Genomic DNA, 26,179 nt, shown 5'->3' with positions numbered 1-26,179 from the left:
TCGTAATACACAGAACTTTTCATTGATTTTTCCACTGTTATGCTTTGTTTTCTGGGCCTTCACACAGATGTGCTCAGGTGACCTTGGGTGTCTTGCATCTCTTTCTGGAACTGATTTGCTTGTCAAAATGTTACCCATCATGAAATGATTTCTTATTGAAAAGAATGTACTGCCCCACAAGGACAAACTCTCCATTTGTGTGTGGGTGAATGTATAGCAGTGTGGGGATTGTTTTGAAACGCCTCTCCGACTCCTCTCTTTCCATGGCTGGTACAGTACCTACAGATGGTCAAATCTGACTGTAAAAAAAGAAGCCTTTAGCAATTCAACTCCCCTACTGTGCCTCCTGCCTTCCCCACTCTTTCCCCCTCTCTCTCCCCTTTCTTTTCCTTGTGCTTCCTGCAGCACCCGCAGTATTGATAGGTGATGGCATCACTGGTTATGTAACGGGAGCAGATCTTTTCTTTTTATATCCTGAGCGGCTGGGGCGGGGAGGGGGGGTGACGCCATGTTTCTGGATGTGGAGTGTAATTATATAGCAGCAGCTCTCTCTCAAATCAGCTGCAGCGCTGTGCTTAATTACAGAGGCACCACTGAGCCTCTCGCTCATTAATCTGTGTCAGCGCGCACAACTGGGTCTGTCGCCGGGGGAACGCCGATGGTATTTAGGATGTACATCTCACACACATCCCTCTAGTCCCTAAAAGTTTACCTTTGCAGGGTGATTTTGCACTTGGGCTATGTTTTAGCCAACTTTTTTATCCCTGGACTTCATGGCATTTTTCTATTCTGGTTCAAACAAGCGATCTCACTGTGCTTCATAGTGTGTTCATAGTGCTTTGGTAGCAGTGCAAAATAATAATGCAAACCTCTATGCTCAGAGGCTGTTGTCAGTTACAGTGGTTGGTTGAACTCAGATAAGCTGGGAATGACTATAACTGTATACCTTAACAAAGTGTTTCACTTCGTAATTAAGAGAACAGCTTTGTTGGAGATGAAGGCCGAGACAGTAAGTTAGGGGTTTGCTGGTACCAAAAACATTGATGTACTGGCTCTCGTAAAAAAGCTGAGAAAACTGATCTCCTTTGATGGCAAGACTAATTGGTCTTGTTTCTGTTATTTTGAGTGCTGGAAATGTACAGTAAATTACAGCTACCCTTAAAGATCTGTATGGCAGCAATATTCCAGGGGTCAGTCAGGTTTAGGAAAGGCAGATTTTGTTCTATTATTTTGTTAGTCCTGAACCTTGTAACAGTGACAGTGCAAACCCTCGATCCTGTCTTTGATTGTCAAAAGATGTTGTTGTGTTGTGATTTGGGTGCTTTGAGATAAAGCAGACATTTGACAAAAATTTGTGAAGGGTTATGAAAAAATAATACTGTATGTTTGCATATGCAGAGAAAACCAGAACATCTAAATATATGATGGCCATGTGAATCAGCCATTTTGATCTTTTTCATCTCTCAAATAAATCTGAACAATAATGGAGAAATTGTATTTTCCTGATCATCATTATTGTTTATTACCATGTTATAATATAGTACTATTGAATAAAACAGATATGTAAAGTGTCAACAGCCATATACATTGTTAAACTATGCATGTAAATTGAAGTGATTAAATTACTAGTTGAGATCATTAAGGTACATCAATGATGAATGATTGTTGAATACTGTAAGTGGCTTAAACTGAGTATTATTGACCTGTCAGTGCTGAAAAACAGGTAAGACAATTAGTCAAGAAAAGACAATAAGGCATAAGGACATTAAAGTGTTACAATGGGAAGAGACCATTTAGCCCATTTGTTGGTTTCAAGTTGGTTGATCAAAGGAACTCATACAGGATTTTCTCAAGAAACCAGGGTATCAGCTTCAGCAACATGACTGTGTAGTCTGTTCCAGTCTCCCACAGCCCTTAGTGTATACAGTCATTTCAAGTCTTTTAATGTACATCTTCTCAGTTTCCTTGTGCATTTTGCCTGTTGATTTTGAAGAATCCACTGGGTCCCCTAGTTGTCATCTCTGTTCAAGACTTAAATGATTCAGTTCTTTAAGCCCATATTGTGTATTGTGCTTTTCATTATGTTTTAAAAAGTATTGTAGTTAAAGAAGAATTTCAGATTTCATATGAAGATTAATTTCTTACCTCAACATTATGTCATGCACAGATGAAAGGAGCTGAATCTCCTAAAGGCTTGCATACTTGGAAGAAATTACACGCTGGCTTGTTTAAGTTTTTATGTAAATGTTTTTGAAAATCAACCCACATGACCATTTCAAGCTCAGCGAAAAAAGAAGGACCTAGGAGAAAAGTCCATTTATATTTGCAAGAGGCGTATGGATTTCTGAAAGAAACCTTTTTGTAACCTCTTATGTTCTTGTCATGAAGTATTTTCCCAGTAAAGTGATAGTTTACATTGTGTTCAGTAGTTTAGTAGAGTGCTGAGCTGTAGTGTGTTCAGTAGCTCAGTATAGAGTTCTGGATATGGTATCTTGTACTTGGTTGCATTATATTCAGTAGTTCGGTAGAGTGCTGAGCTGTAGTATGCTCAGTAGCTCAGTGTGAAGTGCGGGATGCTGTTTTTTCCACTGGGCTACAGTGTATTTACAAACTCAGTGTAGCTATGTGTTGGGTTTTGTTTGGAAGGATGTTATTAATATTACATAACAGTTGTAATATGAAGGCAAACAGTAATCCCCTCAAATCCTTGAGGAGGATGTGTCAGTTGAACCTTTCCGTCAAACAGTCTGTTTGTCTGAAACCAGCCGTGGTGGGTTATTAATGCTGAGGATAGTCAGTGCTGTATCATGAGTGTTTTTGTTTGACTCTGACAGCAGTGGGTGACTTTCTCTGTTTTGTCTGCATGAGCAGCCAGTTTTCATTGGTGTGGTGGGCTTATACCAAGGGATGACCATCTCGGATTCATAGTTAGACACATATACATTCCCTTGCAGAGTGCAGAAAACCATCCTGTTTGAGCTCCTTTCAATTAAAGGACATAAGAATAAGAAAAAAAATCAGATCAGAGGCACAGTTTAATCCAATTTTTTTACATACAGTAGTTGCTCAGTAGCTCAGTGATCCCAGTGCCTCATTTACCATTTCCTGGAAAGATTTGTGATATACCTGATTCCACAACAACAGTTTGTTTAGTAGCTTTTCTCCTGTATTTGAGTTCTAAAACTGCACGGCCTTGATTTTCAGATGTCCCAAGAATCTGGCTTTCATGTTCAGTGTGATGTGTATGGTTTGGGTGACATTGTACAGTTCTGGCATTGCAACTCTTGACATAGGGACACTGGAATGGTTACATGCGAGGAAGCCATTCAGTCCACACTGCACGTACAACATTGATCCCAATTATGCTGCTTGTAGATTGCAGTAATCCACCTTTCATCAGTGTTTATGGTGTCACTTGTGTGTCTGGTAGGGTGGCATAGTGTAAGGGGTAAGTCTCTGGTCTCATAGCTGGTGAGCTATGTGTACAAGTCAATGTTGTACTTTGAGAGAAACTTTACCCCAGTTTCTCCAGTTAAAGGGAGCCAGCATTGCTGGGAGTGATCTTAGCCTCCTGTCCAGTTGGAGGGTATGACTTGTGCGGGGTACTGGTGCTAAAGGTGACAGCCTCCTCCAAGCTCAGTGAAAACATCAGTGGAAAATCTTGAGGTGCTCTATGATCAGTGAATGAAGTTGTGTGCCAGACAGATATTGAGATGTGTGCAGACACAGTCACAGTGCCTGGGTCCCTGTCTGACACCAAAGAGCAAAGATCTCAAACTACAACAATGAGATTCTCTTTGACAGCTGCCCTCTGCACCCAGGCTGGCTCAGTCCTGGGAAGCTGATTGCATTATGGATTATTTGCTAATTTAACTTGAAAATACGTCAGGATGAGACAAACAAGAACGCGTTAGGCTGCAAGGCAGGGCCTCAGACTGACAGAGATTAATCTGAAACTGTCTAATGTTCAGGATAAACAATTCCAAAAGGTATCCAAATCTGGTTCTCAGGTCCTAAGGTTTTCTGAATCTCTTTAATCCTCACTTTTTGACATGAGAAAGCTGTTCAAGTTCATCAGTTATGCCAATAGTTCTTGTAATTCAATCTAACGCCCGTTTTGTCATTTATAATTTATACGGTACAGTATGTTTATTTTTTGTGGTTAGCACACTCTCAAGAGTGCTGTCCAAAGTCTGATAACAGTGGGGCATATAAATAACTTCCATACATACAGTACAGGAAGAAATTGGTAGAGTGCAGGAAAAATAAAAATTCAAGAAAGTAGGAGTACTCCATTTGCTCCATTGTCTTGTTTGGTTGCCTGTAGACTGTGATTCAAGAATCTCCTGTTGAATGACTTCAGGGAATCAGCTTCTCCAGCACAGACCGCCAGCTTGTACCATACTCTTGTCATCCTTTATATACAGAAGGGCATCCTATTCTCAGTCCTAGATGCATATCCTCTTAAATTTCATGTGATATGTGTAGTTTGGGTGACATCTTGGGCAGTCTCGGTCTTGCAGTTGTCCTCTGGGTTGACTTTTTCAGTATTTTGCAAGATTTTGAATTCTTCATTGGGTTTTACAGGAATTGAATTACTTCACTCATAAGTCAGTCTGCTCCATTTTAGAATTATGTTCCAATCAGTTCCATATTTGTTTAACTAATAATCAAAAAGATGAAAATTGCACCAAAGCAGCTACCTGTAGTTGCAGCTTGAGTAGCCCTGCTTTAATCTGTCTGGGTTGAACATTCTTCCAAGAATAGATGTTGAACCTGTTGGTCTTCTTTAGCTTAGCTGTGATGTCCAGTTTATAATATGGTTGCCAAACTGAAACTTCTTACTGCAGTGCTCTATCAAATCTGATCTCACTGTCATCATTTAGTTTTTATTCCTTGCTTTTCCCTAGACACCACTGACATCCCATTGACCTTTTTTATATCTTTTCTGGAGAAATGATCAAAATAAATGTTTCGGGTTTGAAAAGAAACCTGAACCACCTGCAGTGATGTGCTGTTGTTGTAGCTTTTAGACACTCCCCTTGGCGAATGCTAGACCTTTCAGCACTCTGTTTGCACACTGTCTCAGCTGGCTGCCTGTGAGCACTGCGGCAGCGTAATGACTCAATACAGAGCTGTATTATGGGGAAGCTGTATGTGTTGTAGATCAGTGCAGATTTAGCATTTCTGTTCCCAGTGGTCCATTGCTGCTTTTAGCTCACAGAAAGCCGCAAAGGTCTGGACTGACCTCCAGGATATTAAAATAGACTTCCATTGGTGCTTTCTCTGGGACAGAGCAGGGAATTTGGAGATCATAGTAGTGCAGAGATTAGCACACACTTACCTTTGTGATTTCTTATGGATTATTAACAGGATATAGTATTTCACTTGTATACTGTAGCTGATTGTCTCATCATCTCATCTTACTTTATCTGTGTTTTCATCCTTTTTCCCACTAAAGTAAAACGATATGTGCTGAAAGTTTCATTCAGACTGTGTACTACTAAACCTATGGTATTTAATTATGGTAAATCTTGGTATTTTTGTTTTGTCATAAGAGTTTTGCTCTTTAGCTTTTCTCTAGAAGTGATGCTTAACGTTTAAAGGTGCAAATGACAGAAATGTTTTATCGGTATTGAAAAATGATTTTTTACTTTACTCGTTTGAAAAGACAGCTGTTGACTGATTGGCATGACTGAGGTTTCATGTTGTTTGGAGAAGAAGATTCCATTTGCTGCCTATGCCACCCTAATGACCCCTACGCATGAGAGAAGTCTAGAACTGCTTTTACAGGCAGCCACTTTACCTGGAGAATAAGGATACTGTAAACAACTGGCAGAGAAGGTAGAGGCTCAGTGAGTCTAGAACAGATAAATTAGGACATGTTCCAGACCGACCAAGCTGACATCTGGAGAGGAACACCTTGTCTCATAGTGCTAATTTGGGAATGAACTCCTGGGCTGAAGTTGTCCTCTTTGTAAATTAAGTGGAACCAGCGAGCAGCAGCTCTGAGGTTGGTGTAGCTTCAAGTTTGTGATACTCTCATGTCCCTAGGCTCAGATCATAATGCCATCCTCTGAACTGAGATGGATATCTGGTATTATAAACGTCCATCAAAAAAGAAACAGGACATTCATTTAGGTTTTAACCACCTGCAGACTATTCTACAAATTGAACTGAGAAGCACATTTAAACATTTAATATTTTAGCTCTCTAGTCTATGCAAGCTTATTGAAGCCAGAATTACCCAACACCTACTGTTGGTTGTATGCAAGAGCTTGCTGCTCACAGCAGCAAGGATGACGGCGATAATAGATTTCCATCTTTGGTTTGTGATGCATTTTGAGTGTTTTTTCTTAACTGCTCTCAAGTGAGTGCTGGAGATTAAGATTTGTGATATAAGTGGTTCAGTGAGACAGTACTGAGTAGTTTGCCTACAGATACCAGGAGCATTTATGTACAGTATATTCTAAATAATACAAAGCTGCAGTCTAGAATGAGAGACAAATTAGAGATATTTAAATTCTCTATTCTCTACTCAAATATTGAGTTACAGTAAGCTAATATCAACTCAGCTAAAGTGCTTTTTGTTAAGGAATCTCAGAACTTAACATTAGGCCATAGAATGTTTAACTTGGTAAATCGGCATCCTGCAGTTTAAGAACCTACCACAGACACCCAATAACGTGTTAGACTGTGAGTGACAGTTATCAGTAGTACTGGGCCCATTGTGGACCAGTGCAGGCCTCCTTCACTGTGCAGATCCCCTCTCTCACAGTAAAGGCCTTCAGTGTGCTGGGGATAAGGGGAGGGGGAAAGGCCACTCTGGTTACCATGGCAGCCGAGCAGCAGTTGATGTTGCCTTGGTGACAGGGACAGATGCTGCAGAGATCTGGCAGAGAAAATAGGTTGAGGTTGAATGAGTCTTGAACAGCTGCCTTCCTCCCTCCTTGCCTCAGAGACATACTCTCACACAACCCCTTAGCCCTCCTGACACACCTCTGATTCCTCACGGTTGTTGATGTTACTGATTTAGCAGAGCAAAGTGTTTACTTTGAGAGGAATTACACTAGTTCAGAATCAGTCTTGTGTGAGGGGGAATGAGGGTTACTGGAGAGTCAAATACTGTATGCTGCTTAGTCAATATTTCGGTGTTATCATGTAATCAGTAATACTCACAGCAGATCAGACATTAGCCAAAATCTATGTAAATCAGCTCACACTCTTATTCTGCACGTATACACTTAAAGTTGTTATCATTATTACTGCAGTACTGTAATACAATATTACGCTATTACAGTATCCAGCATAGTACTTTAATAAAACTGTAATTCAAGCAAAGAGCTTTGCAAGAAATTTAGCAGAACTTCACATCCTTTCATTCCTAGTGTTGGCTTACATTCCTCATCACTAGAAAATGATGTTTCAGCCGTGACTAAAAGGGCAATGCTGCAGACACACAGCAGAACCCGTTGCGCATAAAACTTACTGCACTGAAAAATGGCAGGCGCAGGGGATGCAAGGCGGAGAGAATCAGAAATTCCCCCAGATAGGAAAGGATGATTTTATATGGTCTTATGGAGATAATTAGAGCTATTACGTGTTCTGATTAGTATAAGTCCAGACAGTAAAGCTTTTCCTGTATTTGGTATCACCGTGCTTGAGCGAGACCAGGAGTGGAATTGACCTATTGGTGAATCACAGAGGCAGAGCTGTCAGTCTTTTCAACAGAGTGCTCACAATAGCGGGTCTTAAAAGAATATTAAAGATTGCTTCTGGTGAGAATGCTTCATGTGCAGTCTACATGATTTGTTTCTCAGTTCTGTGGCACCCATAAAGATCTGATTTAAGCTTAATGTAATGTGTTGTACTGTGTCTCCACAGCAAGTGTGTGGCAGTGAGTCAGTAACAGGTATTATTACACTGTGACTCACCTGTCTTGGCTGTCTGCTCCTTCAAAGATACTAAGCTGTCAAACCGAATTACACAGAAGACTCGCATCATCTTAAAGGAAATTTCTAAACTTAAAATGTTCTTAAAATGTATTAAAGTTCGCATCACTTTACAAATAGCTGTAACTGTAATAGAAATGTGAGAGTTTTGTCAGTTTATTCTCATTAAAATGCAGGGTTCCACTAATGTGAGCTTGTGGAGAAAAAAGAAACTTGCTAGAATGATCTGTACAGATGTAAGATAACTGAATTTCTGCTGTGAGCTGGGTTGATGAACAGTGCTTCAAAGTGTAAAGGTTGATGCTCTGCCACATTAACTTTCCCCCATCTTTACAGTGTCTGCCTGCCTGCCTTCTTCCTTGGCCTAGCCTCTCAGGCTGTGTGTCAGACAGATGGCCTCAGTTTTGTGGCTGTGTCTTAAATGAACTAGTTGGTCGGTGAGTCAGTCGGGCTAGAAACAGCGGATTCTTCTGTGTTCAGCGATGACCTTGCTGGTGTTGGGGCAGTATTGATTGACTGCAGGGCTGCAGCCATGTACTGGCCCCAGTACTCACAGGATAAATTGGCCTAATAACATGCAAGTCTTTGATTCTTCCTTTATTTTCCTACTCTGACGTTCTCCTCTACCACTCTTCTTCTGTCTTCTCTTTTTCCTCTCCTGCTTTATTCTCTTTCCGCTTCTTTCTTTCATCGTTCATATCCTTATTCCTCTACTGTTGTCACAGTTTCTTCTGTCCTTTCTTTATTTTTTTGTTGTTCAAAGAAAACAGCCCCTAATTCCAGACACTGTCTTTCAAGCCATGTGACAAGAAGCCTGTTGTCATGGAGATGGGAGGCGGTTGCCTGGGAGATGGTGGTAAAGGGGGCTGCCTGAGAAACTGTGGGGTCTGATAGGATGTGCAGGGGGGTGTGTAAGTTAAGGTACGATAGCTAGTAATCAATGCAGGAATTCTACTTTTGTGATTCACTTCTCCACTATTCTTGGCATCCCGATTATTTAAAACACTCCTTGACAGTCTGTCTCTGTTTCTGGAGCTGATAAAATCCTGTATTCCTTCCCACTCTCCATGACACACTTTATGTATGCCCCTCACACTGGCTTCAATAATTTTTCTCTCTTCTGTTAACCCGTCTGCCCCTTATTTCTCTGTCTCTCACCCGTTCCAATCCCCCCCTTTTTATTTGGCTCTCTCAGAGTGGTTTGCAGTAAAAACTACAAATAATTATCTAGTTATAATAATAGAGGTATTAAAATGTAACAGTCTATATCAACATTATTTAATTAGGTTATAAATGGGACAAATGGAAACTGATGGTATTACACCTTTCGAGCAGTTTTGGAGCGCTAGCTATTCATCATTCAGGTTTAAATTACTTCTCACTTGGACAGCTCTGCATGTGCTCTCTATTCTCTAGTTGTTCCTGGAGGACACAGTTAGCACAGCCACAAGGAATCCTGTGATGCAGGTATTTTGATTTACAGTATAAACTCCTTTTGGAAAGTCTCTGGTTGGATAGTAACCAAGTTACTGAGATGATCATTTTTGATTGCAGTTTAACTTCAGGGGACTTATTCTTAATCTTGGTAGTTTGTTCCATACTCTCATAGAACTTTGTGTGAAATTAAACATGTTTTCAGTGTAAGATGCACTTTTTAATTTAATTTCTATTTGTGTCATGGGCACCATGTTGTACATTTGATCATTTGTTGGAAAGGTTTGTTGGATCTTAGATTCATCAACATCTTACAAGATTATGAATTCTTGAATCAGGTAATTGTCTGATCTAGACTAAAATAGTTCAGTTCTTTCAACTTACCAATGTAAAATTGCCCTTTAAGATCCATAATCCACCTGGTTGCTCTTCTCTGGACTGATTCTGAAACAGCAATATAACATGGTAGCCAGAATTGTACACAGTATTCAAGTGTTATTAAACATCTAATGTACAATTTTGTTTTCAACTTTCCTCTCTTTGTTTCCTGCACTTTCAGTTTTGATCCAAAGCGTTTTGCTTGTTGGCTCCATAATATATTTTACGTCTTGGCTGCCTGCATGTAATATTGCGCACATTTCTACTTCTTGTGTGATTTGCAGGTGTACAGTAAGCGGACAGTACTGGTAGGATTATGTATTTGAATCTGTCAGTCTTGCTTTGTTAGATAGTTTTATGTAGTTTATGTATTAATTACTTGAAAGATTCCTAGAGTTTGTTTCAGTTCCAAGAAAGAACAGATGTCAGATGCATACAACACTTTGCTTTTAAAGTGTTGGAAGTAACACCTCCTATTTTTGGTCCTAAGTGTTGTATGTCTGTAATTTAACGGTAGGCTGCTTCAGTTGGAATAAACGCTTACTACAGAGAGCCGTGACCATGACTACCTGTGACACACTTGAAATGGACTCTGCTTTGGGAAAAGGCACTCCTATGAAGTAAAATGAGAACATGTTTTTTTTCCTTCAGATCACATACCTGAAAAATGACACATAAGCGAGGATGACGAATGAGTTATGTTACCACAGCAATGTAGGTAGATTGTAGCATGCCCTCAGGCCAGTTCTGTGTGTTTTAAAGGAAGGGGAAGGGATAGGGTCTCTGCATAGCAGATTGTGTTCTACAGTAGGTGATATCTGTTTTATGTCAGTTCTCCCAACTGCACACAAGCTCTCCTTTATCCTAAATTAGTCCAGGAGGATTCAGGCCATAGGGGCATAACTGTTGGTAATTGTTAGGTAGAGAATATTAGTGTTTGTTAATCTGCACCTGCTGATGAATGTAATCTTTATTATTCTCTTTAGAGAGATGTATAAAAGCTTTTTTTGAAGCGTGACTCAACTTTGTATCTTTGTAGGTAAAGGTCCTTTAAACTGGAGGTATGATTCAGACTACATGTTACTGATTAATCATGCATTGTCTTGGTTCATTGCACAATAGGTTGCAGTGATCTTATCAGGAAATGCAGTACTCTTATTGAGTCACAGAACATTAAAATGCAGTGCTCTTATTGAGTCACAAGAATGTAAAGAGTTTTGAGATGAGAAGAGGTCATTTAAGCTTATGATTGGAACTCTTAAGACCTCTTTGATCCCAAAACCTTATCACATTGCTTATCAAGCCAGTTTCTGAAGGAATCAACATTGATAGCTATGGACAGTCTGTCATGTAATATAACTGCTTCTCAGGAGAGAGGTCTGCGTGTTCTCTGCCATATATGCCTTTTTCTCTTTCTGTTCACTTTAATGAGACCATTTTGTGTCTGTAAACACCTCAGCTCAAGTTTGGTGAATGAGACCACAATAAGCCTTTTTTTTTACTTAGAACCTCTAGTTATGATCAGGAAAGGTGTCCTCTGATGTGATTGATGACTGAGGGGATTGGGTGGGTTTGAGCAAGTACTGTAGGTTGTATGGTTATATCTAGTGTCCTACATAATTATTATGTTGTATATGTGTTTCTTGTGGGCTCACAAAAAGGGACAGACTGGTTTACTTGTTCTTGTGTTGTGGTTCCGCTGGCTGTCGGGGTGATGTGATCAGAGCTGACTGGCAACCACACACTGTTTGGGGAGAAGATCGTCCTTCCAACTCTGATCTCTCTCTCCCTCTGTTTCAGCCTCTGTCTCTGTCTTTTTTGTTTGTATTGGAGTGTCGCTGGTACGCAGAGCTACGCAATCTGTTTTCACACATAGCGGTGCTGGAGGGAACCGGGCACAATACACAAAACAAAGACTTTGCATCAATTAACAAAGAATGAAACAGTCAGGACCTGGCACTGAACATCAGGGGCTGGAGCCAAAATAGAAGATGGGGTGGGGGGGGGACGGTGAACGGGGAAGAATGAGAGGGAATATTAGAAAAAGAAAAATCTGAATAAAAACAGAGTGGCAGCCGAGGGATCAGGAGAGCTTTTTATTGAAGTGCTGCAAATAAAAGGTTACCAAATGAAAGGTCAGCAGTTTCAGATGGAAAAATCATTCATTCAGAACGGCAAAGAATATAGGAAAAGCTGCACACACACCACTCTCTCATGCACAAATGAAATTTGAAGAGGGTGGGAGGACTGCTCATGAAGAGAGGGTCTCTCTCTGCTCCTGTCTGATATTGGGGTCTGTCGCTGTGGAGCAGGGTCCCCAGGGGAGGAAAGGAGGGAAAGAGGGGTGGTAAGAAGTGTGGAGAGAGAGAAGGTTGTGTTTGGTGCTTGATAGAGCAGTCTTTTAGAGGAGGAAGCAGCTGTCACTCTAGCTAGGCTAGCAAATGGAGGGCTGGGTAACGGCTGTGTGAGAGAGTCAGGTGATCAGAGCCAAGGACAGAGAGAGCGAGCGGCAGCCAGCTCAGTCTCGCTGCTTCTCCTCCACGGTGCAGTGAGAGAGGGAGAGGTACAGAGAGAAGACGCACGACCACGGGGAGGTAAGAGCCTAGACAGCACGGAAAGCACAAGCTAAGCAGCCGTGAGAGAAGCCCCATCAAAAGGAGAAGGAGAAGACTAGAGAAACCGGTACTGATCAGAACAAGAGAGAAGAACCGGCAATGTCTTCTCTCTCTAACCAGCCGGCTTCCACTCCGTTCTCGGAGTACAGCGAGCTGTGCAAATCCTCCCCCCTGCCGGAGGGGCAGCACCCCGCGCCCCAGAAGATTGAGGCTGGGGGGCCGGGTTGGGAGTGGCAACGCACTGAGGGGAGACTGTCCGAGATCGGGGTGCCGCTGAGTCTCGGGGGGCCATCTTCACGGGGCAGCACGGCGCCTGTGCTTACCGACGAGGATAAGTTGTGCTTCTTTGACGGGTCGGCGGCTGGATCCCTGGACACGGAGCTGAAGGTGCCGGTACGGCTAGGGGGGGGCGGGGGGGCGTCGCTGGGCAGTGCGGGGGAGAGTCCAGAGAGCCCGCTGTCCTCCTCTCCTTCTTCCTGTGGAAAGTCACCTGCTTCCCCAGGAAAGCTGCTGGAGCCTCTGAGCTGCACAAACAACGGTGTGCTGAGTGCTACACTCATGGGCTCTCCTGCATCTACCAAGCTCCCCGACGTGTCGGTATCGGAGGACTTTGGGAAGATGGGGAGCACCAGTGTGTGGAACCCCTCCTTCTCCGCTCCTCCCGAGCCAAGTTCTCGCCCGCCTTTGAAGGGGGCACCGAACTACTGTGTCATTGGTGTTGTTAATGACAACTACCTGGAGGGCAGCGGGGGGCACCCGGGGGGCGGGTCATCAGAGGACAGCGCGGAAGAGGCGGAGCCCTGTCTGCCTGACCGTGCGGCGCACCAGCGGAAGGCGATGAGACGTGCCCTGTCGGAGTGCTCTCACCTCTCTGTGCCCTCTTGTCTGGAGTTGCCTGACAAATACCCCTGCCCTCCTGCCCCTGGAGAGGTGGCCCCCAACAGCAGCGCACGTCGTCCACACTCTGCCATGAGGCGCTCGCTCACTGTGTCTGACGAACAGCCACCCACACCCCCCCCAACTATAAACGCTCCGAGTCTTGGAGCTCTTGAGAAGAGCGATGGCAAGTCGCAGTCTACATCCATGGGAGAGCTGGGTAATCACCTCTCGACTGCTCTGCCCACCATACACACGGATCCTGGAAGCTTCTCGCACACCTTTCTGGAAGGTATACCTGAGTCTGGGGCTGGGGCCACAGCGCAAGAGAAGAAGCCAAAAGATTCCTTATCAGCACCCCCTAGCAGCCAGAACAGCAACGCTGCTGCCACAGCCAGTTCTGCTGAGGGTAGGTGACCCTAACTCCCATTAACCCCCTGCATACTGATGCACACAACATTCCTCCACCAGTGCTTATTTTAAAGAAAGAGCACGCATTTGTATTGCTGTTTTGTAGGGAGGGTATAGGGCTGTTGGGGTTTTGAAGCATTCTCTCACCAAGAAACTGGTTTCTTTAGATTTTGCATTTCACTTTTCGGGCGAGGGGATGTGAAGTGCAGTTTTAAACTGAGAGCAAACTGGGGGTGCCAGGCAAAGCAGCGGTTGTTGAGTTTGTCAGAAATAATAACAGGAGGAGAGATGAGGGATGGGAAGGGAAAAGAGAGGGGGGTTCGGGTGAGGGAGAAGAGAGGTGATGGGTAGAGAGAGAAGGCAGATACTGTGAAAGACGGAGCTGGAGGGGAGAAGAATGAGACGGAAGGAGCGGCTGTAGTCATTGTGCTGTTTGGCTGACCCAGGCCTTCAGAGTGAGAGTGCTCTGGCCACCCTCACGGGGCTGGCACTGCAGCAGCCAGCCAGACTGGAGACAGTGCTGTAGGCAACGTGTCCTGCGCTGACACTGTCTCGTTCTTCTCCACACGGCTTTTTTTCTATTTTTGGTCCTTTCTTTGAAAATCAGAATGTCTTTCCTGAGCAGCTTGTGTCCTAAGCATCTAGGCAGGTTGTGCTGTTAAAGACAACACCACAAGAGCCACTATAGCAATTTATCACTGGGAAAATTAAAATAAAAGGCTGAAGTTTTTTTTCAGCCTATAGCTGTCATTTTGCCCTTCTGTTACACTGCTGGGGGTGTGTGCTTGGAATGTTAAATAGTGAGTGTGGTTGTGACAAACACACACTGTTCAAGCAGTGAACCATAGAATAGAAGTTACAGGTCGAATTCTGAATGTGTGTGTGTGTATACTGTATATATACTGTATGTTTTCTTTGCTATGTGAAGGGTTGAAGCAGCCCTACATGTTATATGTTTGTTCTGTCAGTAAGCACACACCTTGCCTTGCCTACAGTGATGGAATAGAGAATACTGGCCTCTTCTTCCAGTGCCCTGAATATCCTTCAAGCAGTCTGTCCTGAGACAGCATGCAGTGAAAAGGGGAGGAGTACAGGTGTCTCGGGGAGGGTGGTGGTCTCTGACTGTGAAGGAATACGTCTCTGATCAGGGGAAGGACAATGTGTACAGGTGTAGAGAGACAAAGAATGGCTGGAATCCAGCAGTCACTGATATTACCTTTATAAATGCTTTTTTTTTCCAAATACTTTATTATGATCTCTAACCACTTTGTAGGTTCTTGAGAAGCACTACATTTGCAGGTGGGGCGTGTCAGCAAACTTGTGTGTTTTCTGAGATGTGGTGAGAGAGTGTGGAATGGAGGTGTGTGCTGCCAGTACAGGGGTGGTAAGACTTTGTGTGCTTACAGTGCACTCAGGTGTTCGGCTGTCCTTAATTGGGACTGATTGATAGCCATCGTTGTTCTGATTTTCCTATCCTATCTGTTGTGCTTAGTCTTTGCTCATTAACCCCTTGGCATCTCTACGAGCATGTGTTGAAATACATTTTTTAAGGAATTCTGCTTTTTTGGGGTGGTGGGGGCTCATTGTGCAATTTATCGCTTAGTTTTGCACAGGCAATTTATTCATTTCTTAAGTAAACTTTTATAAATTCAGAATTAAAAGTGCATTTTAACATTATTTGGAAAATGTTCTCAGGATCATTACTTTCCCGGAATTTAATATTCTGTCGGTCAGGAATAGAATGATAGACTAAAATACTGTTGGTTGTCGTACTTCTATTGATTAGTCTTATTATTGCACTGTGACACCACATTTTAACTTTGAGGTGATCAAAATTCCTACTATTATTAATAATTCCTGTTATTTTTGCTCTCTGCTGCATGGCCATGGTCACCACTCATGTTCATTCATTTGGAAATTCTGCCTCTTCTGTAGAAAGCATTGCATTTTTAGATCTGTTTTTTTTATTGTCCCCTTGAATGTTTCTGTATCAGTTCAGTTGGTATGGATGTATATGTAAGACTGTGCTGTAGGAGGCTGGTATTTATGTAAACCGGTGTCTACAGTTTGTTCCAGCAGTCCATTTTTGGAACTAGAGACTTTACAGTTTTTTTGACTATACACCACAGGACATACATAAAAATATGTATATAAATATATAAATCACATTGCCTGCTTGTATGTTTGTTCTTCGCAGTGAACTGGCATGCGGTTAGGGCTGTAAGGTTCTTTGCACCCAGTCCTTCTGGGATAGGCTCTAGACAGACGGCTTTCTGATGATGTCTGGATTAGTAAAAAATCACAGTGTTATACTACATTTGACATTTGCAAAACGTGTGGGGTCAGCAGTAGAGACTGAAGACACTGGGAGGCTGTCAGGACAGGCTGGGATTCAGGTGGTGAAATATTTTCCCCCCCATCACTCGTCACTGGTGACTGCTGCCCTGACCGAAGCCTGATTATCGGAAAAAGGTCTTGGTGTTCAGAGCCCGCGATTATGGGTCTGTGAAAGGGCTCTTTCGTTTTGATTAGTGAAGCTGCATCATGACCCAAATACTCCAGCTGGCTTCCTGCCCCCTTTGAGACTCTTATGAAAATTTCTTCACACTGATTGACCTTGTTCTCCTAACGTTTTATGATACATTACTGCAGTGCACTTTGACAATACTGCAATAACTTCATTTGGGTAGAATCACATCCCTTAAAGGGGAACTGCAGTCCCAGTTTCTCAGACTGGTTGTTAAATCTCGGAAACAAATTACTGTAAATTCAGTGATGTTATAGGAGAATGTTACAAATTTCTAATTAGGCTCAAAATCGTGAACTTTCTCAAAGTACTGTAAGTCACTATGTTGTCATAAACTTGCATTCGAGTTCCCACGAATTGCAATGTGAAGCGGCCCTCCTGCTCGCTAGTCTCTGTAATGACTAATGTAATGTGATGTACAAGAGAATAATTACAGGTTGTGCAGCACACATCTGTGGCTTGTGGCTGTGATGGTTAAAGAATTGGAGTGAGAAGAAGGCGCACAGCTGAAACTTCCCATCGCTCACCAGGATGTGTCCTCCAGTCTGGCCTGGGCGGCTGGACAAGACGGGTTGTCTCGCAGAGAGTGACGTCAGGGTCTGGATTTGGGTGTGGTGCAGTCGTACTGAGATGGTGGCCGTTTGGTCAGAATCGAGACTCTGCGGATGTGTCTGCAGCCCTTTCGGAACAGAAGAGGGCTCCGATCCTCTCCTCTCTCCTCTCCTCTTTCTCTGCTCCTTCCCACTCCCCCCTCAGCTGCCCTGTGAGCAGTGCAGTGCTGGGTTATATAACTACAGACAGCAGACAGTGTGTCGGCTCTCAGTTACTTTCTGTCCACTTTCCCGTCTCCCCCTTGATCTTTTAACTGCTTTCTCTCAGATTAGACTAAATCAGGGAAACCCAGAGGTATGATCTTGATTGAATTAAGCTCTCAGACTCCCTGCAGCAGTGGCACATTACAGGCCTGGCTCTGAGTTTTATATAAAATAAGCTCACTTTATTAGCCATATACAATTTCTCATACTAGGAATTTGTCTTTTCGCATACCCCAGCTTGCTCTCCATGAGACCACAGGCACACAAACAGGGGTCTGATGCTTGGGGTCAGAGCACAGGGTCAGCAATTTATATGGTGCACCTGGAGCAGCTGGGGTTAAGGGCCTTGCTCAGGGGCCCAACAGAGTAGGATTCCTCTGCCGGCTGTGGGATTTGAACCGGCAGCCTTCCACCACAGGCGAAGATCCTTAGCCAATGTGGCACCGCTCTGCCCTAAAGTTTTGCTTTGCTTGTGTGTCTGGTATGACAAGATTTTCTGTAATTTCACATGGTTATAAAATTACTTATTTGCACATGCTGGTCCTGTTCAACTATAGCATAATAACACATCTAATCTTACCATCAACATAAACACTAAAATACTCAGCAACCCCTGAAAAGATCTATAAAATTTATATACACGATACGTGTTTTTAAACATGAATTTGTGTTGCTTTTAATTTTTTTTTTAATTTTAAAAACGAGGTCTGACTAGCACACTAAATGGATTTGACATAACTGTCCATGTATCCTGGCCGTGTATGCTGTCCATGGTCCTGACTGAGGCCTGTTCTCTTTGTACTACAATCACACATGTAGGATACCATTCAAGAACGCTGTAAGGCTGCTTTAAGAGATGCTGCTTAAAATAGCATAACAGCATGAGACTGTTACGAAAGTTTCAATGCTTTACCTAGAATAAGGGCACATTCTGTTTAACAAGATAAACCCTGTGCTGTTCCACACAGGAACAGCAGCCAGGCAACACTGAGACATAGAGACAGGGAATGAGCAGTTTTGAGTTTTGTATAGTAATTTAATTCCCCACATTGATTATCCTTGATGGAAATGCAGGTCCTTCTTTTTAAAGAACTTGTTAGACTATTTTTAACGATGTATTGCAGTGATGTTCCGAAGACTTGTGATGCAGTTCTACATATAAAAGATTGTTCAGAAGCTGAAAGATGTACAAATCAAAGCGAATGCAAAATTGAGTAGTGGTTAACGCATAGAAAACAGTTGTGGTCTCTGATTGGAGTGATGTAAACTTGTGAAGCATGCAAGTGAAATAAGAGGGTTAACAAAAAGTAAATGTAGGAAACTCCAACAATCATTGGACATTTTGAATATTAGAATAGTTACTAATGAGAGGAGGGCATGTGGCCAGTTTGTTAGGAGCTTGCCATTTCTTGAAAGAAGCCAGGGTATCTGCTTCAGCCACATAGCTTAATTGCTTTTTCCTGACTCCTACAACTGATTTGGGTAAAGAAGTGCCTCCTTGTCTGTTTTAAATATACTTCCTTATCGTTTCCACTTCCGGCCTCAAGTTTGGATTTAGGTTCATTCTGAAAAAGTCTACTGAGATAACAATGTCAATGCATCCATGGATTTTGAATACTTACATCAGGTTGGGAATGTCATCATCTTAATTTATAAAGCAGACACCTAGCAAATTAAATATAGTACTGTATATACAAGTACAAAGCAATATGTGCAAAAAAAATGCACATTTTGATATTGAATATCAGATGACGGCACATAATGCTAAGGCCCATCGTGAAAATCAATCAAAGCAAGCAGTATTAAACGTTCACACTAGATAGGCCTCACTGCATTCCTGGTTGTCATACTATGAAAAGGAGATTGCTGTTTCTGAAAGACTTTCAAGCTGATGAGTGATATATTTTATGTGTGAAAGTCGTGTTGTACAGAGATTGGCTAAAGCTACTTGATATCTTGAACAAAGGAGAGAATGTAATACAAATGCTCAAATTCTTGAAAGGTAGTAAAGTCAACCTAGCTTTATAATAGCACAATTGAAAGTGTATTTGTGATTGAGAACAGAATGTGCTTTTTTGTGAGGTGGTTCATGTCCGTGAGCAGACTAACATGGTGTGTTTTGAAGCCAGTTCTCCTTAAACAGTGGGATGAGATCCTTTAGTCATAAGAATGCTAACAACCAAATGAACATGATGAAATAGAATGGCCTTATCTCATTAGTGACTTATTAATTTGCCTCCTTGAAGCTTCCTTTAAGCTTTGTGGACCACATTTTCTAAATGTTCACATTTTCTAAACCACATTTTCTTCAAGCCAGAAACTTTGAAATACTGAGTTGTGCACTGTCAGAGAGCAGATTCAGAGGAATGAGCTCAGTTTTGCAGCAATGCCAGATCACCCATGGGAAACATCTAAAGATGAACCATGTTGTAGCAATACAGTCTCCAGGGTCTGTTCTTTTACTGTGAGTTTGAGAATTAGCAAAGCATTTCTGAGGTGAAAATCAAACTGGAATGAGATAAGCACGTGAGTGCTCACAAACTTTGCCATAGCGTGTCATTGTATTTGGTCAACACTGAAGAGTCCTGCTCTGTGTAATTACCAGCTGGCCCTGTGAGCTCAGAAACATTCCTCAACAGGTTCATTACACTGCTTTTACACAAGCCAGGAAATAGCACAAATGATCACTACTCATCACAGTAGTGTTTGAGACGGGGTGGACAGAGCTTTTAATGTCAGGTTACTCTGGGAGGGGTTGAAGCCTGGCCCAAGGAGACACCATGAGGAGGGCTTCTTCTGATTTTTCGGACCTGTGTGGGTGGTGTGTACAGTATAATAGAGACCGGCCATCAGTCCATTGCAATTTCATGTAGCATAGTGAGCGCTACTGCTTTACGGTGTCAGGAATCCATAGCAAAACTGCAATATATGAAAAAAAAACATTAATCATGTATTAAAATATGATATACTTTTCAAAAACCAGTATCTTTGAGGTTTATTCTTAAAGGTTGTTCTTGTATTTCTTTTTAATTATTAGAGATGCAAATATTGGAAATTGTACTTTAAGATTGCCATATACTTGATTTTGCTTAAATAGATGCATTTTGTACTGAGGCTAAGATGCTGTAGCTAGTGTGCAGCTGGTTACACTGTGTGCACTGTCCTTTTATATAATCTCATCAGACTGTAACTGGACATGAACGTGCAGAGGAAGAGACAGTAGGTTCTGGGAATTGTATCTGGTTCATAGCACCTGCACACAACGTTTTTTTTCTCCACTGAAGATGTGCAGTGGATCCCCTTAATTTGAGATTGAGCTGTTGTACTCCACAGAATGAGTAGCAGATGTGTTTACTTGTTTGATTCTTGTAAGCTTCTGCAGTTCCTCATGTTTAATTATGTTCTAATTCTACTTTTGTTAAACACTTTGTAGCTGAGACTCTGTCATAGGAGGCTATCATTAAACCCATGAAACTGACTGGGTTCCACTATGTTTCTGGCCTCTCTGCTGTCCATTCTGACCCCTGCACCACTGCCTCATCCCCAGATAAGCTCTTGCCCAGTTTAAGATAATCTCTAGATCATTTCACAAATATTAAGATAACTGAAAGATTTTTTTTTCCATATCTGCTTCGCCTCTTATGGGATATACGGTTTTAAGCTCTGAGATTTATCTATTGTCAGATAACTGAGTGCTAAGAGTTCTGGTGGAAATGTGTTCAGTGTCTCAGTATTAGAATGCCGGCCTGCATCGTGTTCGGTATCTCAGTATTAGGAATGCTGGCCTGCAGCGTGTTCAGTGTCTCAGTGTTAGAATGCCGGCCTGCAGCGTGTTTGGTGTCTCAGTGTTAGAATGCCGGCCTGCAGCGTGTTCGGTGTCTCAGTGTTAGAATGGTAGCGTGTTCAGTATTAATTTAGAATATTGTGTACAGTTTGGTTTAAAACAAAACATATTGATACCAGGATCTTTCCGCAGAAGAGCTATATATTTTTAATCTTAAAAAGAGAATCAGCCTGATTCTAGTTGTCAGATTCTTCAAAGGCATTGACAACATCAATGTATTAAACGTATGATTCAACAGAGAAACATGAACCACAGAACACAAGTGGAAACTACATGTCAATGCATTTGAAACTTGAAAACAGGAAACACTTTGTTCCGCAAAGAGTTGTGGGAATCTGGAACAAGCTGCCCAGCCACGATTTTGAAGCGAGTACTTTAGGCTCGTCATTGCCTAACAGGCTCAAAAGTCGAATGGGTCAATTATTTTTTTCAATGTAGCTGCTCTTATTTTCGGTGCCAATCTGAAGTATGTTCAGTGAACTTGGTGCAAAAGTGTGGAAGGCAATTTGATAAGTACAGTAACGGTTCATTATAATTGCTGAAATTTTTCATTCTTGGAGTGAATAAATGATCTTTTTGTACAGAGAAAAGGACATTCTGAGTTCGTGTTCTGGTGGCCTGTAGCGTGTTCAGTGTCTCAGTGTTAGATTCAGTGCTCTTGATTTGAAACAAATCTGGTAGGTCCTGCTTCTTATAAAAGTGAACAGAGCTATAGAGGGAAAGTTAGGAGAACTTGCTGTCCTTGACAGTTCAGTAGAAGCTACATTTCAGATGTTCTGCGGCCCTTTGTGTGGCTGGAGACTGGGTTCTGCACTGAGAAGTCATTAAGCTCGAGATCCTTCCATATTCAAAGAGAGATGCGAAAGAGGTGAGTGTTGAAGAAAGCTGTGCCTTTCATTATTCTGATTCTGCTAGACATGATAGCAAGGCATAAAAAGCATGCAGAAGTAAGGCTGACCTGCTTGTTTGATGATAACAGCACAGCTGCAGACAGCCAGAGGAGTCAGCACTCAGAATCTGGATGGTACGGATAACAGGAGTAGCAATAGCATTATTATCCATGCTGAAAGATGGGGGAGGGGTGGCAGTGTCAGAAGAGACACTGTTGAAACCTCAGTCCTGTCACACAGTTTACATGTGCTGTGGTAGGAAAAGCACACATGAGACATTTTCGGTACATTGAGTTTTGCTCTTGCGACAGACCAGAGCATTGCAGGGTTCTGTTCGCTCCCTGCAGCCACTGTCCAAGAAGACGGTCTCTCACATCTTCACTTAGCTAGGGTCTAAGAAATAGACACGTAAGTCTGGATGTGATCTTCCTACCTACTGTTTTGGAATGTGTGCTACTTGGTCTTCAGTGTGTACAAGTGGAGTTTAATCTTGGCAGGGCTGCAGTCATCGTTTCTGTCATTCTCTGTTCTGCTGCTCAACAAGCGATCGGATGTGACAGGCTTCTCAAATGGCTGCTGTCTTCTGCTATCTTCAGAAACAGCTGCTTCTCTGACTTGGCTCTGCCCCCTGGTGGTGATGTTGGTACTTTACGCCTGTATGTGCAGGTAAAATGAGCTCAGTGGGCCAGGTGAATGTCTTCCTATCTGCAGCCTTCATTATATTCTTATTCTTGTATAGGTGGTTAGGGTCTTCCGTGTAAGCTGCTTGTACAGCTGAAACGCAGCTTGGCATTTTGTTTAGGGGGGAATGAAATGAGCTTGTTTGTGTAGCTCCACCTTCCCTTTGGCCAGACTTACAGTGCTCTTTGTGTAAATATTCAGTAGGATTTATAGTAACCATGTTATTTGAAACACAAATTTGAAAAAAAGAACAATTAGGGTCTAGGGGATATGAAAAAGTCTGTGAACCCCTAGTTTCATTAGCTCAATTAAGGGTATAATTAGAATCAAATGTTTAAAAAAATAGGTAGATATTGGCAGTTACATGTGGAAGACCCCATCCTATATAAAGATCAGAAACATTTTGAATCTGATTTTCACCATACAGGTGTGTTTAAACAAGTCATTTCATGATCTAAGGAAAAAAAAATATTGATGCTTATCAGTACGGAAAGTGTTACAGAACTGTTTTTTTAAGCATCTGGTGTTCTGAGAAGGTCTACAAATGGAGAAATTTTAAGACCACAGTCACTGTACTTATTAGTGGCAATGGTCTACCAAAATCTATAGAATAATGTGGAAAATCATCCATGAAGTTACAGGGAACCGAGGAATTGTTGCCCTACCAAAGTTGTCCCAGAACAAACCAGAACTGGACAGATGAGTCATAGACAAAACTCTTCGTCCTCAATGAGAAACGTTATTTTTGTCAAAAGCCAGACACTGCTACCCAACAAAAGAAACTCATCCCAACAATCAAGCATGGTGCTGGAAGTGTGATGGTTTGGGGCTCCTTACTGCCTCAGGAGCTGGATGACTTGCCATCATCAACACAACCATGAATTCTGCATTGTACTGTATCTAATGATTCTAGAGGGGAATGTCAGGACATTCATCTTTCAGCAAGAAAGTGATCCTAAACTTACAAGCAGATCTACAAAATAATGGCCACAGAAGAAGTAGTTCTGTGTTTTACAATGGCCTGGTGGCCTAACTTCATCGAAATGTTGAAGCAGGACCTGAAGAAATCTATCTGTGCAAGGCAGCCCTCAAATTTCACAGAGTTGAAAGGCTTAGAGGAATGAGCCAAAATTCCTCAAAACAAGTGCAAGAGACTGATTAACGGTTACAGAAAACATTTAGTTGCAGTCAGTGTTGCTCAAGGGGGTACCACCAGTTAATGTAAAGGTTCACATACTTTGTCACCAACGGATATTGAAATGTTGCATCATTCGAGCATAAATGTAGAAAGATGATCATTATGTGTCATTTGATTAATCAGGTTAACAATTATTAAGATTAAGATTTATTAGATCAAGTATTAAGATTTAGGTTTCAAGATTTGTGAAATATGTGAAAATCATAAGAGGTTCAGAAACATTTTCTCAGCATTGTACTGTAGGTGTATAACTGTATACCTGCTTACTTGGTGAGTGTGGTAAATTTAAGCACATGACATGTATTGTGTTTAATAGAGGAAAAACATAAACCATAAAAGGATGTGTAGTCATCAAGTGGTTGCAAGTATCTGATTCATTAAATGGTCTCAAATTTAAAATGTAGTAAGGATCCTCTTGTCTGTAGCTGTTGCCGTGTCCTTGTGTTCTATTCCTAGCTTTTTGTCTGCAAGTGTCTAGCTGAACCCTGTATTTTTGAGGAATCTTTTGTGAACCCTCATCACCTCAGGAGTCTAAGCTTTCTGTTCTGAAAACTTGATCTTTCAGAACAGAATGGGCCGTACAGCTCATTTTCCTGTCAATTGTTAGACTGACACCCACTGAATAGAATTACAAACAAGAGCTCTGCATGATGCTGGTTTTTCCAATTCTTCTGCAGTTGTGTAGTGTCTTAGATTGATTAATGCACTACACAGGTGCGTTAGGCAGATAAATTAATAGGCCAGAAGACAAGCAGAGACAGTTGTACAAATTGACTTTCGGCAATTAATATTGTAAGTACTTTGCAGAGCTTATGGTAAATCATGGTTAGTATGTAAGAGAAGTGCAGTATATAAGTTATACCTAGCTCAGAGACAGATGATCTTGGCAAAACTTGCTCTCAGTAGATGGCACTGTCTGTCCTCTAAGGCAGATATAGTACTTGTAGGGGACATAACCTTGCTCTTAGCTTTTTCTTCTTAGCCTGTAACCTCCTCTCAGCAGAGACAACATTTTCCTGACATCTCCTTATTGCCATGTATAGCTACACTACAGGAGTAAGTCATAGGGCATCAATGGGAATTTGTAGAAAATGTTAAGGACAGAAAATTGGAGGCATTACGTCATTCAAAGAGTTATGTGTTTAGAGCAACAGTACAGTACGTTATTACAGAGGTGGATGTCCTGGGACCTTTTCCATGGAACACACTAAGTGAAAAGACAACACAGTTACTGTTGTATGACCTCATTGCACATTAACACAGTCTTGGCGGTGTTGATGTGTAGACCTGATCGTGCTCTGGATACACTGTGGGATGTTCCGCTGCTCTTTCAGTGCAGCTTCGTGCAGATGGGAATGGTTGGCCAGTCATGGTTGTCTCAAATTGGTCTCAGTGTTTCTTGAAGTTGTACCATTGTAATCTTAGCACTGTGTGGAATGGCTCGTTGGAGCAGGGAAATTGATGACTTTTGTCCAGGTGTTAAGTTGTAGACTTACACTTGTTCCCCAAATCGTTCTGCTACCCCACTGAACAAAATACTTCCCCACTTCACCCTGTCCTCTCAGTGAGATATGAAGCTTTGACAGTTGCATTTTCATTGTGCATCTATATATACTGTATAATGTCATAATTTTTTGTATGGAACTATAGTGGTGGTTATGACATGGGTTGGGAAGTTCTAAGGATTGGAAGCTGTTTTGCAAATGAATATGTGGACCACTATCTATTGCCTGTGTACTGTATGATGAATGATCTAATCTTAAAACAAAACGAGGTTGATGTTATGTAATTGGAAGCCATCAATTATTGGATGAAGAAGCTGACATCCACTTAGTCCAGAGCCGAAGCCCTCGTTTTAAATGTCCCTTGCTGTTTTCTCACTTTCAGATGGTGATTTTGTGTAGTATTGGAAATGACTGTGATTTCTGTATTGTCCCCGGAGAGGGACATTTACCATGTTTGTGTTGTGCAGACACTCGCCAGTTCTGTCAAAGCTGGAATTGTCCCCTAGTGGTTTGATCATTCTCCTATGGTAAGAGACTCTCATCACTGAGCTCTGTCTTTTCCTTTCACACAGTGAAAGAAGAGAAGCCACAGACACCAGAAAACAAGCAGGAAAAGCCAGAGAAACAAGACAAAGCAGAAAAGGAGGAGAGTGCAGCCCAGAAAGCCGAGAAATCAGATAAGGCAGAGAAAGCCGAGAAACCGGTCAAGGTAGAGAAAGCCGAGAAAACGCAGAAAGTGGAGAAGGCCGGTAAAGCCCCAGCGACAAACGGAATAAGTGCTGCTCCTAACAAGACTCTTCCACCCAGTCCAGAGAAGAAGACCAAGGTAGGCTCTGTGAGGTGAGGGGTCACCACACTGTTGCTTCATTAGCTGCATTTGCCTTGTCTGCTACTGTCTTGAGAGTGAAAGAGGCCCTGAGTTTAGGAATAACACGGGGTATACAGGGATGGTCGGTGTGTCGTTATGAATGACGGTGTCTCGGTGCGGATGGCTGGTGTGTCGTTGTGAAGGACGGTGTCTCGGTGCGGATGGCTGGTGTGTCGTTGTGAAGG

The 26,179-nt window shown here is 42.1% G+C and overlaps 1 protein-coding gene across 5 annotated transcripts in view; it reads left to right on the top strand.

Moving 5' to 3' along the window:
- Nucleotides 1–25,809, top strand: part of LOC148832802 (uncharacterized) — a 76,424-nt gene extending 50,615 nt beyond the window's left edge. For all 5 annotated transcript variants that reach the window (XM_088918487.1, XM_088918489.1, XM_088918490.1 and 2 more), the window contains one exon: nucleotides 25,699–25,809. The gene's annotated coding sequence lies outside the window, so the exon portion shown is untranslated. The remainder of the gene's footprint in view (nucleotides 1–25,698) is intronic.
- The last annotated feature ends 370 nt before the right edge of the window (nucleotides 25,810–26,179 follow it).

The sequence above is a fragment of the Atractosteus spatula genome, chromosome 6 (assembly GCF_055471065.1).
Source record: "Atractosteus spatula isolate fAtrSpa1 chromosome 6, fAtrSpa1.hap1, whole genome shotgun sequence".
NCBI classification, from domain to species: Eukaryota; Metazoa; Chordata; class Actinopteri; order Semionotiformes; family Lepisosteidae; genus Atractosteus; species Atractosteus spatula.
This window is presented reverse-complemented; position numbering and strand designations above follow the sequence as displayed.